General features: G+C 43.9%; 1 protein-coding gene across 3 annotated transcripts in view; it reads left to right on the top strand.

The window, feature by feature from the left end:
* LOC117390061 (butyrophilin-like protein 2) overlaps positions 1–11669 on the top strand; it is a 147797-nt gene that overhangs the window by 31167 nt on the left and 104961 nt on the right. The window lies entirely within an intron of this gene.

Raw genomic sequence — 11669 nt, 5'->3', positions numbered from 1 at the left:
TTACTGCAGGACCTGCTCCTGTGGTTGTGTTTTTCACCTCCAGCCTCTGTCTCTTAAACCTTCAATTTGGTCTAGAAATCTAAGGGTAATTGTCGTGGAAATAAGACTCCTTTTGCAGGCTCTGGTGAATGTTGAAGCATAGACAAGAGTTTATTTCTTGCAAGAAATAGGTCCGACAGCATCTCCCCCTTATGTCAGACCCCGAATGCTGGAAAGCACCCAGTTTATATAGTTTGAGATGACCAGAGGACATACATTTCAAAGTAAGCATGTGACACTCCCATTGAGGGGTGGTCCAGCTCCTGGAGACATTCAGGAGCTGGTTCCCCTCAGGAGGTAACATTTGGAGTAGAGACAATACAAGGTGTGAAGTAGCATGTGGAGTAGAAACAATACGAGATGTGGAACACTTCAGGGGAGGGAGTGTGGTACTTCTGCTGAGGTGTGGTCAGACCAGCTCCTGGACATATTCATGAGCTGGGTCCCCTCAGGGGGTCAATAGGGAGGATTGAAGGCCGACTGTATGGTCTGGTTGCATCTACTTTCACTTGCATTACAACACATCTTAACAAGTCTAGCCACCAAAAGGGAACAAAAGGGTTGACATGAGAAAGGTTTTTCTAACACTGTCTTTGACGACCAAACCAAATGAGTTTTAGTTACGAGACCATGTGATTTCTAAAAGGTAAAATAATGACACAAAATTTAAATTTCCATTACAGTAATAATGGACTCAGACTTGAACTTTAACAGCCACAACAAATCTGCAATAACATTTGCAGCTTTTTACCATCAAACAAATATGTCAAAAATCAAAGGTAAACTGTCAAAACACGATGCTGTACTTCACACATGTGTCCTGTGGCTCAGGTCTGTGGCTCCTGTGGCTCAGACTTTAACCCGTTACTACCGAGGGTCCCCCAAATGGGGGACTTTGGGAAATGTATTTTTGTTTAGCCATGAGCCAACACATTTATCACGGAAAATACATTAATGTGGCACATCAAATTAAACAGCACCGCTAGCGCTACAAGGCTGTGTAAACTATTTTCACCGTCCACAAACATAACTCAGATGACACCCAAGGGAAACAGGGAGTGATCACTCTTATCCCCAAGCCAGGTAAAGATCCCAACCGCCTTGACAATTTAAGACCTATAACCCTCTTAAATAACGATTACAAGCTCTTAACTCACATTTTTGCAAACAGACTGAAACTAGGCATAACACAAATAATTTCTGAAACTCAATCTGGTTTTATAAAAGGTCGCTCTATTCATAATAATATACGCCTTGTCCTAGATTTAATAGACTATGATTTTCTAATTAACAATGAAGGTTTCATTCTACTTTTAGATTTTTACAAGGCCTTTGATATGATTGAGCATAGTTTTATGTTCCAAGCATTGCAGTCGTTTGGTTTTGGAAGTAAATTTATTAACGTTATACAAACCTTTTATAATGATACCAGTAGCTCTGTTTGTTTAGCCCATGGGACCTCTCAGAGATTTCAGATAAACAAAGGAATAAAACAAGGGTGCCCAATTTCACCCCTTTTATTTATTGCAGCAGCAGAGATGCTTTCCATACTAATCAAAAATGCAGACTTTGGCAAGCTTTCAATTGCAGATACAGAATTGTCTATTTGTCAGCTAGCTGATGATACAACCATCTTTTTAAACAACCTGAACGAAATTCCTAAAATACTCCAATTTATTGAATGCTTTTCTAAAGCCTCAGGCCTCAGATTGAATTTAAACAAATGTGAAATCTTACCTCTAAAGCCATGTGCAGTTTCCAGTGTTTGTAACATCCCTGTTAAATCCACTGTTAAATACCTTGGCATGCAAATAACTAAAGATAAGGACGATTTAGAAAAACTCAATATTTGGGACAAACTTCAGACTTGCACTACCTCTCTGAATAATTGGGCACAAAGAGATTTATCCATCTTCGGTAGAATTCTGCTTACCAAAATGGAAAGTATATCTAGACTTATATACCCTGCCTATTCTATAGGAATCCCTAAACCAGCGATTAAATCTATTAATCAAATTAACTTTAATTTCATTTGGAAGCGGAAAACACACTATATCAAACAAGGCAATTTAATCAAGAAATATGAAGATGGAGGTTTGCAAGCGATTGAATTTGACAGCCTGAATGGCACTTTGAAAACAAATTGGCTTAGATCCTTTTTTAAAAATCAAAATAGTTTATGGTTTATTATTCCTGTTAAAATATTTTCAAACTTAGGAGGCTTACAATTTCTTCTCAGATGTAACTACAATGTTAAAAAACTACCCATTCAGCTGTCCTCCTTTCATCAACAAGTCCTTTTATATTGGAGATTAATATATAAGCACAACTATAGTCCACATAACACGCCCCTGTGGAACTGCCAATTCATTACCATTAGAAACAAATCCCTTTTTGTACAAAAGTGGTTTGAAAAGGGTATTTGGTCCCTGATGCATTTATTGAATGACAATAGTAATCTTCTGTCATTTGATGAATTCTCAAGAAAATATGACATACAAACAGAAAAGAAAGAATTTATTAAAATCACTAAGGCCATCCCTCAGAATATTTTGAACACAGTCTCCTTCCTGTTTCATAATCCTAACTGTAGATATCCCACTCTTCCTAAACTTATGATAAATGGCTTCAATATCTCAACTCTCAAACTTCCAAATTGTAAAATTAGACAATTCTTTAATGATGCTATTTATTCTTATATTTCAAATCCAAATTCTATCTCACTATTGTTTTCATCTCAGGAAAAGAAGAAAATTCGTACAATCTATTTGAAACTTCCCATTCCCCCTAAAGCTAAGGAAGTCCATTTTAAAAGTCTTTCAGGCACATACCCGTCTAAAGAACTGCTCAGACGGCGTTTTGGGATGGATGACAATTGTTGTTCTTTCTGTGATGTCAATATTGAATCGACAGAACACTTATTTTTTGAATGTATGTTTTCTAAAGCCTTTTGGGACGATATTCACTACTGGCTCTTCCCCAGGATTCCAAATTTAAAAGACTTTACCAGCAAGGACATCATCTTTGGTATTCTTATACATGACAAAAAATGTGAAATGATTTTAAATGTGATCTTTATTATGGGTAAATTCTTTATCCACAAGTGTAGGTTTTTAAAAACCACTCCATCCTTCCTCCCTTTCCATAAAGAACTTTGTCTCTTCTTTTCATCTGTAAGTTTTATGGAAAAGAAAGATGCTGTAAAACTTAAAAGTGTAGTAGATGATCTAAATCTCATAGATAACCCCTAGTATATATAATATATATAAAAAAAATTTCTGTTCATTTATATTTATTTTATTATTTATTTATTTTTTATTTATTTATCCTTTTTTATGTCCTGGGTGTGTGTGTGTGTGTGTGTGTGAGGCGAGTCTTCCTCTCGGCAACATGTGGTTACACATTAAAAACCTTTTTTGGCAAAATCCCTGAATGTGCATTTTTAAGTCACTCAATCTCATTGTTTTATGACCCTCACAGGATGGGGGCCTCAGTCCTTGGTGAACAGGGCCACAGATAAGAAGTGGCCCTGGTCCTAGGTGTTATCTTCTTGGCCCCAGTGCTGTAGAGCTTTATGACCCTCTCAGGGTGGGGGTCTTTGGTGAGTAGGGCTACAGGCATCTGAGGGTAGTATTACATTGTTAAAAAATACCTTACAGCTGGCATAAAGGTTAGCATAAAGGTTAGCATGAAGGTTAGCATAAAGGTTAGCATAAAGGTTAGCATAAAGGTTAGCATAAACTTAGTAAAACCATCTGTTGTTATGTTTGGGTGTATCTCTTGTTTGTGCGTCTCCAGCCTCTTTGACTAAACGCGTCTGATTGTTTTAAAGTTTAAATACACTGTATGTATTTACATTTACAGTTCTTTGACAACTGTGCACAACTGATTCAAGACAACTTCTCTGTTGATTTTATATTTTTAAGGTTTTTACTTTCAAAAATTCCACGACAGATGAGACAGGCCTGTCATTTTCATCATAGTTTCACTTCAACTATAAGAGACAGAATGAGGGGAAAGAATCCAGGAAATCACATTGGAGGATTTTTTATGAATTAATTGGTAAATTAATCTGTAAAATACGTATTTGTCACCTACAAATAAGTAAAATGTGTCTCTCACAGACCTGTGACTTCTCCTTTCAGAGGCTCCTCTGTCCTCCACTCGTCCCCTGTTTGAACTTATCAGTATAAAAGACACATGTCCACAACCTGAGCAGTCTGTGAAAAACTCATGTGTGTTTGAGTTTAGACCTGAGTTAGTCCTGGTTTAGTCCTGGTTCAGTCCTGGTTCAGTCCTGGTTTAGTCCTGGTTTAGTCCTGGTTCAGTCCTGGTTTAGTCCTGGTTTAGTCCTGGTTTAGTCCTGGTTCAGTCCTGGTTTAGTCCTGGTTTAGTCCTGGTTTAGTCCTGGTTTAGTCCTGGTTTAGTCCTGGTTCAGTCCTGGTTTAGTCCTGGTTTAGTCCTGGTTTAGTCCTGATTCAGACCTGGTTCTTTGTCCTGGTTTAGTCCTGGTTTAGTCCTGGTTCAGTCCTGGTTTAGTCCTGGTTTAGTCCTGGTTTAGTCCTGATTCAGACCTGGTTCTTTGTCCTGGTTTAGTCCTGGTTTAGTCCTGGTTCTTCGTCCTGGTTTAGTCCTGGTTCAGTCCTGGTTCAGTCCTGGTTTAGTCCTGGTTCTTCGTCCTGGTTTAGTCCTGGTTTAGTCCTGGTTTAGTCCTGGTTTAGTTCTGGTTTAGTCCTGGTTTAGTCCTGGTTCTTCATCCTGGTTCTTTGTCCTGGTTTAGTCCTGGTTTAGTCCTGGTTTAGTTCTGGTTCAGTCCTGGTTTAGTCCTGGTTTAGTCCTGGTTTAGTCCTGGTTCAGTCCTGGTTTAGTCCAGGTTTAGTCCGGGTTTTTTCCTGGTTTAGTCCTGGTTCTTCGTCCTGGTTCAGTCCTGGTTTAGTCCTGGTTTAGTTCTGGTTCAGTCCTGGTTTAGTCCTGGTTTAGTCCTGATTCAGACCTGGTTCTTTGTCCTGGTTTAGTCCTGGTCTAGTCCTGGTCTAGTCCTGGTTTAGTCCTGGTTCTTCGTCCTGGTTTAGTCCTGGTTCAGTCCTGGTTCAGTCCTGGTTTAGTCCTGGTTTAGTCCTGGTTTAGTCCTGATTCAGACCTGGTTCTTTGTCCTGGTTTAGTCCTGGTTTAGTCCTGGTCTAGTCCTGGTCTAGTCCTGGTTTAGTCCTGGTTTAGTCCTGGTTTAGTCCTGGTTCAGTCCTGGTTCAGTCCTGGTTTAGTCCTGGTTCTTCGTCCTGGTTTAGTCCTGGTTTAGTCCTGGTTTAGTCCTGGTTTAGTCCTGGTTTAGTCCTGGTTCAGTCCTGGTTTAGTCCAGGTTTAGTCTGGGTTTTTTCCTGGTTCAGTCCTGGTTCAGTCCTGGTTCAGTCCTGGTTTAGTCCTGGTTTAGTCCCGGTTTAGTCCCGGTTTAGTCCTGGTTTAGTCCTGGTTCTTCATCCTGGTTCTTTGTCCTGGTTTAGTCCTGGTTTAGTCCTGGTTTAGTTCTGGTTCAGTCCTGGTTTAGTCCTGGTTTAGTCCTAGTTTAGTCCTGGTTTAGTCCTGGTTTAGTTCTGGTTTAGTCCTGGTTCTTCATCCTGGTTCTTCGTCCTGGTTTAGTCCTGGTTTAGTCCTGGTTTAGTTCTGGTTTTGTCCTGGTTTAGTCCTGGTTTAGTCCTAGTTTAGTCCTGGTTTCGTCCTGGTTTAGTCCTTGTTTAGTCCTGGTTCAGTCCTGGTTCAGTCCTGGTTTAGTCCTGGTTTAGTACTGGTTTAGTCCTGGTTTAGTCCTGGTTTAGTCCTGGTTTAGTCCTGGTTTAGTCCCGGTTTAGTCCCGGTTTAGTCCCGGTTCAGTCCCGGTTTAGTCCTGGTTTAGTCCCGGTTTAGTCCCGGTTCAGTCCCGGTTTAGTCCTGGTTTAGTCCTGGTTTTGTCCTAGTTTAGTCCTGGTTTCGTCCTGGTTCAGTCCTGGTTTAGTCCTGGTTTAGTCCTGGTTTAGTCCTGGTTTAGTCCCGGTTCAGTCCCGGTTTAGTCTTGGTTTAGTCCTGGTTTAGTCCTAGTTTAGTCCTGGTTTTTGTCTGGATTATTGTTCTCTGTGGAACATTGAACAAAATGACCTGATGAACTGATTGTAAAACTTCATTTAAACAGAAAGAACAAACAGTGGAGTTTGTTTTTAATCTTTATTTACAGCAGTTTGTATAAAACACATTTATAATTTCACTGTACAAAAGATAAACTAATATAATATGACTTGTGCTTTCTGACTGAATTTGAGTGAAAAACACTTATTCTGTGTAGAAAATGTTGAAATAAGATCAGTGTAAATGTGCTCCTGTGGCGCCCCCACGTGGAGCAACAAGGAACTACTATAATATTCTTAAATCTTATTATCGTCACGCTGCTTTTCTCATGTACGACACAGACAAAAGGTGAATGTAACTGTTCAGCTGTTCTTTTAAATGAGTCTGATTTTCATCCAGCGAAGATAAAACTGATACAAAACAGTCCAGGGGTTTGAGAGACGTGAGAAATCAGAAGTTCATTAGATTATTTGAAAGGTGCAATTTCATAAAACACACGATTATGACATGAGTTTAAAAAAAAAGACAGAATTAGCCCCTGTAATCCCCCGTAGTCCTGCTGCAGTCCCCACAGAGCCTGATAGTCCCTCATAGTCCCCCATAGTCCCTCATAGTCCCCACATAGTCCCTCATAGTCCCCACATAGTCCCCCATAGTCCCCACATAGTCCCCACATAGTCCCTCATAGTCCCCACATAGTCCCTCATAGTCCCACATAGTCCCCACATAGTCCCCACATAGTCCCCACATAGTCCCCACATAGTAGATAGATAGATAGATAGATAGATAGATAGATAGATAGATAGATAGATAGATAGATAGATAGATAGATAGATAGATAGATAGATAGATAGATAGATAGATAGATAGATAGATAGATAGATAGATAGATAGATAGGTAATACTTTATTATCAAATCAGAGATCTGAAATTTGTCTTGCACATAAAAACAGTGGCTCCGTTGCTGCACATTAACATCACACATGTGACACAGACACTAAACAAACATTAATTCAAGTGACACACATTTACTCACTTTCTAGCACTTGGATAGCTATGGATTAAGCTCCTTGTTTATTTTAAGGATTGACTGATAAACAAAAGAATGCTTCAGCTGAACCTTATTAAATCGTGGAACACTGAACCGTCGCCCAGATGGAAGCAATGCATATTCACGGTTCAAAACATGGTTAGAGTCAGAAATGATGTTTCTTGCCAGTCGTATTGTGTTATTGTGATAGGCAGCCTCATACTGACCTTCTAATGGCTGACCCACAGTCATGGAACAGATCTTGATCAGGTCCCCACATAGTCCCCACATAGTCCCCACATAGTTCCTCATAGTCCCCCATAGTCCCCTCATAGTCCCCACATAGTCCCCCATAGTCCCCTCATAGTCCCTCATAGTCCCTCATAGCCCCACATAGTCCCTCATAGTCCCCACATAGTCCCCTCATAGTCCCACATAGTCCCCACAGAGCCTGATAGTCTCCACATAGTCCCCCATAGTCCCTCATAGTCCCCACATAGTCCCACACAGTCCCCACATAGTCCCTCATAGTCCCCACATAGTCCCCACATTGTCCCCTCATAGTCCCCACATAGTCCCTCATAGTCCCTCATAGTCCCCACATAGTCCCCTCATAGTCCCCACATAGTCCCCTCATAGTCCCTACATAGTCCCCACATAGTCCCTCATAGTCCTCTCATAGTCCCCTCATAGTCCCCACATAGTCCCCCATAGTCCCCACATAGTCCCACATAGTCCCTCATAGTCCCCTCATAGTCCCTCATAGTCCCCACATAGTCCCTCATAGTCCCCCATAGTCCCTCATAGTCCCCACATAGTCCCTCATAGTCCCCTCATAGTCCCACATAGTCCCCACATAGTCCCACATAGTCCCCTCATAGTCCCCACATAGTCCCACATAGTCCCCACATAGTCCCCACATAGTCCCTCATAGTCCCCACATAGTCCGTCATCATTTGAATGGAGAAAAGTCCTCAAAATGGCGCCTCTAAACAGGAAGCTGAAACCCATGACTTCAGGACAGTCCAGAAACTGAAGATGGAGGAGCCTATAAAAATATAAATAAACAACAGTCCTGGTTTAGACCTGGTTTAGTCCTGGTTCAATCCTGGTTTAGTCCTGGTTTAGTCCTGGCTTAGTCCTGGTTCAATCCTGGTTTAGTCCTGGTTTAGTCCTGGTCTTACCTCAGGTCTTGATGTTGACATATGGACTCGGCTCAGATTCTGAAACACATTTGACACATGTCACTGATTATTCTGTGTCAGATGCCCTCCCACATGTAAAAGGCTTTATCTTTGATCACGTCACATTCTCTGTGTCGTTGTTTCGATTTCTCTTCTTCACGTCACAGATTTATTTCCATCCAGTTGTATGTGTGAAAATGACGTCTCCTGCTCCTGATCCACTCTGTCACAATCTGAGCCCGATGAATCCTGGCATTGTCGTCTTGGAATATGCCCAAAAATCCACTGATGGAATAAAATGGTCATTCAGTATATTCGGGTGTCAGCTGACCTCATTCTGCTGAACCTCGACCGGACCAACTGCAGCAGGTCCAGATCACAGCACTGGCCCCACAGACTCGTACAGTCGGCCCTGGGCCTGACGGTGCATCTCTTCATCTGCCTCTCTTCTTCCCCTGATGTGCCCTTCTCTCTGGAACAGAGTAAATCTGGACTCCTCAGACCACATGACCTTCTTCCATGGCTCCACAGTCCAGTCTTTATGCTTTTTCCAGTTAGATTCACTGATGAGTGGTTTTCTTAAAGCTGCACAGCTGTTCAGTCTCAATCCCTGGAGATCACGTCACATTGTGTCTGTGGAAATGCTCTTTCACTATTAAAGCCCTGAGTTCTACTGTTGTTTTTCTTAGATTTGATTTCACCAAACGTTGATGATGATCTCGAAGTCGACGGGTCCCCACTGTCCTTCAGTTTTTAATAATGTGTTGGACAGTTCTTCACTCAATTTTAGTCATTTTTTCAATCTCCTCAGATGTTTTCTCTGCTCGATGCCGATGATTTGATCTTTATCAAACAGACGAACATCTTTACCACGACCACAGGATGTGTCTTTCCACATGTTTAAGAAATGAGAAGCAGCTCATTGCCCCAGTCGGGGTTAAATAACTTGTTGGAGCTGAAACATAATTGTCCCTGCAGTAATTATCCAACAGGAGGCTCTGACATATTTGCTCAGTTAAAACTTTTTTTCTTTGGCCATAAAGTTTATGTGAGGTTGGCCTGATTATTCTTTCCTGTTTGATCATATTGTGGTTTTTAGTGGAACATTCAAAATGTGTGTTATTTTCCGCCCTCTCACCACAGGCTCTCAGGTCTGAGCTCTGACCACACTCTATAAACTGCATGTTGTTTTTCATGCACCAATAACCACAGTCACCACGGACACAAAACAAGAGCCTGGTGCTCACACTCTCACTCATAATAATAATGTTTTTCATTTAGCCACAGCTGCCCTGGGACAGATGTGACTGCCACAGGACGAGGACCTGAAACCTTCTGGTTATAGGGAGCAGGAATGAAGAAAGTATCAAAAATCAGATACTAAAATCAAATGTAAACTAAATACTCATTTTTCACAGATATTGATATGAGTAAAATTGACATAAATGAGTCTTTCCTGTGGTTCCCAAACCAGGCCCCCTCCGGCCCCTGGCTGCACCTAGAAATTCTGTCCATAAATATAATGAACAGAACCGGTGACAAAGAGCAGCCCTGGCGGAGTCCAACATGCACCGGGAACAGGTCTGACTTACTGCCGGCAATGAACACAGCTCCTGCTCCGGTCATACAGGGACCGGACAGCCCTTAGCAAAGAGCCCCGGACCCCATACTCCCAGAGCACCCACCAAAGGACACCATGAGGGACACGGTCGAATGCCTTCTCCAGATCCACAAAACACATGTGGACTGGTTGGGCATGCTCCCATGAGCCCTCGAGGACCCGATAGAGAGTATAGAGCTGGTCCAGTGTTCCACGACCAGGACGAAAACCACACTGCTCCTCCTGAATCCGAGGTTCGACTATCGGTCGGATTCTCCTCTCCAGTACCCTGGAATAGACCTTACCGGGAAGGCTGAGGAGTGTGATTCCCCTGTAATTGGAACACACCCTCCGGTCCCCCTTCTTATACAGAGGGACCACCACCCCGGTCTGCCATTCCACAGGTACTGTCCCCGACCGCCACGCGATGTTGCAGAGACGTGTCAGCCAAGACAGCCCCACAACATCCAGAGACTTGAGGTACTCAGGACGGATCTCGTCCACCCCCGGAGCCTTGCCACCGAGGAGCTTGCCAACCACCTCAGTGACTTCAGCCAGGGTGATGGACGAGTCCGCCTCTGGGTCCCCAGTTTCTGTTTCCTCCTCGGAAGACGTGACAGTGGGATTGAGGAGATCCTCAAAGTATTCCTTACACCGCCCGACAACATCCCCAGTCGAGGTCAGCAGCTCTCCACCCGCACTGTAAACAGTGTTGGTGAAGCACTGCTTCCCCCTCCTGAGGCGTCGGACGGTTTGCCAGAATCTCTTTGAGGCCGTCCGATAGTCCTTCTCCATGGCCTCTCCGAACTCCTCCCAACCCCGAGTTTTTGCCTCTGTGACTGCCCAAGCCGCGGCACGCTTGGCCCGCCGGTACTCATCAGCTGCCTCAGGAGTCCCACGAGCCAACAAGGCTCGATAGGACTCCTTCTTCAGCTTGACGGCATCCCTTACTTCCGGTGTCCACCACCGGGTTCGGGGATTGCCGCCGCGACAAGCACCACAGACCTTACGACCACAGCTACGAGCAGCCGCATCGACAATAGAGGTGGAGAACATGGCCCACTCGGAATCCATGTCTCCAACCTCCCCCGGAATCAGGGAGAAGCTCTCCCGGAGGTGGGAGTTGAAGACCCCCCTGACAGAGGGCTCCGCTAGACGTTCCCAGCAGACCCTCACAATGCGCTTGGGTCTGCCAGGTCTGTCCGGCTTCCTCCTCCGCCAGCGGATCCAACTCACCACCAGGTGGTGATCAGTTGACAGCTCAGCCCCTCTCTTCACCCGAGTGTCCAAGACACGCGGTCGGAGGTCAGATGACACGACAACAAAGTCGATCATCGACCTCCGACCTAGAGTGTCCTGGTGCCATGTGCACCGATGGACACCCTTGTGCTCGAACATGGTGTTTGTTATGGACAAGCTGTGACTAGCACAGAAGTCCAATAACAAAACACCGCTCGGGTTCAGATCGGGGAGGCCGTTCCTCCCAATCACGCCCCTCCAAGTGTCACTGTCGTTACCCACATGGGCGTTGAAGTCCCCCAGGAGAACAACGGAGTCCCCGGTTGGTGCACTGTCTAGTACCCCTCCCAGGGACTCCAAGAAGGCCAGGTACTCTGCACTGCTGTTTGGCCCGTAGGCCGACACAACAGTGAGAGACCTGTCTCCGACCCGAAGGCGCAGGGACGCGACCCTCTCGTTCACCGGAGTGAACCCCAACACGCAG

This window comes from Periophthalmus magnuspinnatus, chromosome 3, assembly GCF_009829125.3.
Source record: "Periophthalmus magnuspinnatus isolate fPerMag1 chromosome 3, fPerMag1.2.pri, whole genome shotgun sequence".
Taxonomy (NCBI): domain Eukaryota; kingdom Metazoa; phylum Chordata; class Actinopteri; order Gobiiformes; family Gobiidae; genus Periophthalmus; species Periophthalmus magnuspinnatus.
Note: the sequence above shows the minus strand (reverse complement) of the source record. Positions and strands in the feature narration are given on the sequence as shown.